Below are 2,987 nucleotides of genomic sequence, written 5' to 3'. Positions count from 1 at the left end.
GATAGATGTCGGGTTGACTTCTTGAGATCTCCGAGAGGGGAAAGAATGAGTGAGTCACGCGGACTAAGCAAGCGTACGCCTTTAATATGCGGTTAAGATACGATTCAATTTAATAAAGAAATAGGGAAGAGACATCCGAAAGGGTTCGTAATGACGCATGACAAATCCCTGGCGGGCGACGTCGTGCGTCAAGAGCGTGGGTTTATGCTATTGTTTGTTAAAACATAATGTTTATGAACAATAAAACCTGCATTTGTTAAAAAAAAAAAAAAAAAAAACGAAGTGGAGCTTGCGGCTTAATTTGACTCAACACGGGAAAATTTACCAGGTCCGAACTTATCGAGGTAAGACAGATTGAGAGCTCTTTCTCAAATTTAAGGGTAGTGGTGCATGGCCGTTCTTAGTTCGTGGAATGATTTGTCTGGTTAATTCCGATAACGAACGCGACTCAAACAAGCTAACTAGAACGCTGTCAGCAGTGCACCTCCGGGCGCACCTGACGTCAAGGCCGGCGGCCCCTTCACGGGCGGTCGTCGGCCACGTTTGCCCTGCTTAGCGGGACAACTTGTGTTTAGCAAGGTGAGAATGAGCGATAACAGGTCCGTGATGCCCTTAGATGTTCTGGGCTGCACGCGTGCTACAATGTGAGCAGCAGCGTGTTCTCGCCAATTGGCGCCCCCATTCCGAGAGGAACGGGAAATCACCCAAATGCTCATTTAGTTGGGATTGGGGACTGCAACGGTCCCCATGAACCTGGAATTTCTAGTAAGTGCTAGTCATTAGCTAGCGCTGATTACGTCCCTGCCCTTTGTACACACCGCCCGTCGCTACTACCGATGGATTATTTAGTGAGGTCTCTGGAGGCACACCTTCCGCGGTTCCTTCGTGAGCTGCAGCTGGCATGGCCGAAGTTGACCGAACTTGATGATTTAGAGGAAGTAAAAGTCGTAACAAGGTTTCCGTAGGTGAACCTGCGGAAGGATCATTACCGATCAATACATATATGTTGTTGTGTGAGTTGTTTAGAGAGATAGAGAAACACGGTATCAGCAGAACAAACTGCTATGTTACCTTGGGGGCCGCGCACGCCAATTAGACCCGCGAGAGAGGTGTGTCTATACTACGATATTGAGCGTGCGCGACCGTAGGCCAGTGGCCTTCGTACCTGTGCGCACACTCCCAATGGCAGCCATCGAACGCGTAAAGTGTGTGACACAAGGGCGAAGGTAAAGACCCACTAGAACATATTTAAACACTGGCCTCGAGCGAGAGAGAACCTAATCAAGAGAACGAAAGTTGTGCAAGATCGCGCCGATGCCGCCCACATCGCGCGTCGATCAATGGGAAGGAAGACCAATGGTCATCCTTGTCCACCCTGGACGGCTTCGAAGGAACCGAGAGGTGCACGGTTACGCTGTCCGGGGACTTAAGTTGTGAGAGATGCACCTAGCGCATAACGAAAACATAGGAGACAGTTGAACATACCAAAACCCTAGGCAGGGGATCACTCGGCTCATGGATCGATGAAGACCGCAGCTAAATGCGCGTCAGAATGTGAACTGCAGGACACATGAACACCGACACGTTGAACGCATATGGCGCATCGGACGTTTAAACCCGACCGATGCACACATTCTTGAGTGCCTACCAATTCTTGTTACACACTATTCCATAACTACAGGACGCCCGCGTACCAGCGGCACGCCTGGGCGAGCAGCACGCCCGGGAGTGTGTCGCAGGCTTGAACACACGCGTTTGGCGCACTGTGCATCATGGCGTGCTCGGACCCCTTCCGCGGGGGACCTTGGGCGCTGAAATGGTAAGGCGGTACAGTTGGCCCAGTGGGTGCGTGTCGTGTCGCACGGTTCGAACTTCGGCTATAAGACAACCTGGGAGCACCGGAAGCCCTTGAACACCTGGCTTGCCGTCTGTTGCCGGGACCCGCCGTCTGGCCGAGTCGTGTAACGCGTGCGGTACGCCCACCCGCTGGATACAAGCGAACAAGTGCGTGCTACTATTTACCATTCGGGAAAAATCCAACGTAGGCCTCAAGTGATGTGTGAGAACCCCCAGAATTTAAGCATATTAATAAGGGGAGGACAAGAAACCAACAGGGATTCCCTGAGTAGCTGCGAGCGAAACGGGATAAGCTCAGCACGTAGGGACGGCGCGTACCTCGCGTCTGTCCGATTCCGTGTACTGGACCGGTCCGTTATCTACCACTTACGGTGCAAACAGTTCAAGTTCAACTTGAAGGTGGCCCATTATCCCACAGAGGGTGATAGGCCCGTCGAACGGCACGAAAAGTGAGGTGGTAGACGGTCGGCTCCATGGAGTCGTGTTGCTTGATAGTGCAGCACTAAGTGGGAGGTAAACTCCTTCTAAAGCTAAATACCGCCATGAGACCGATAGAAAACAAGTACCGTGAGGGAAAGTTGAAAAGCACTCTGAATAGAGAGTCAAATAGTACGTGAAACTGCCTAGGGGACGCAAACCTGTTGAGCTCAATGATCCGGGCGGCGATATTCAGCGGTGGTTGGCCCTCGCCGGGTCGGCTGCCGTGCACTTATCGGTCCGCAGTAACGGACATCGCGATCCATTACAAGTGTGAGTTTATTGTTCCGGCAACGGCCCCTGGCTCGTGGTTGGCGGCTCTTTAGTACGGGTGGCTCGGCGGCCTCCCCGAGCGAGAGTCTCCGCGCCTTTCACACCGAGAGGCGCAGGGCCCGACCGAGCATTTGGTGCGCCGCTGGAAGCGTGATGGATTGGTTAGAGCGGGGTCGAGAGGGCAGGTTCTCAAGCCGGAGACCTTCGAAGCACTCACCCCCGATCTGTGATGACGCATTATGCATTGAGATACCCTCGGGACCCGTCTTGAAACACGGACCAAGAAGTCTATCTTGCGCGCAAGCCAATGGGTATTGGCGGTCCTACCCCGGGCCGCTGGACACTGGAAACCCACAGGCGTAGACAAATCGAACAGTTGT

The 2,987-nt window shown here is 53.0% G+C and overlaps 1 non-coding gene across 1 annotated transcript; it reads left to right on the top strand.

The window, feature by feature from the left end:
* Positions 1-1,488: 1,488 nt before the first annotated feature.
* On the top strand, positions 1,489-1,646 carry LOC128309112 (5.8S ribosomal RNA). Its single transcript, XR_008288809.1, has one exon. It is a non-coding gene; the product is annotated as a 5.8S ribosomal RNA (ribosomal RNA).
* Positions 1,647-2,987: the final 1,341 nt, after the last annotated feature.

This window comes from Anopheles moucheti (genome assembly GCF_943734755.1).
Source record: "Anopheles moucheti chromosome X unlocalized genomic scaffold, idAnoMoucSN_F20_07 X_unloc_9, whole genome shotgun sequence".
Taxonomy (NCBI): Eukaryota; Metazoa; Arthropoda; class Insecta; order Diptera; family Culicidae; genus Anopheles; species Anopheles moucheti.
Note: the sequence above shows the minus strand (reverse complement) of the source record. Positions and strands in the feature narration are given on the sequence as shown.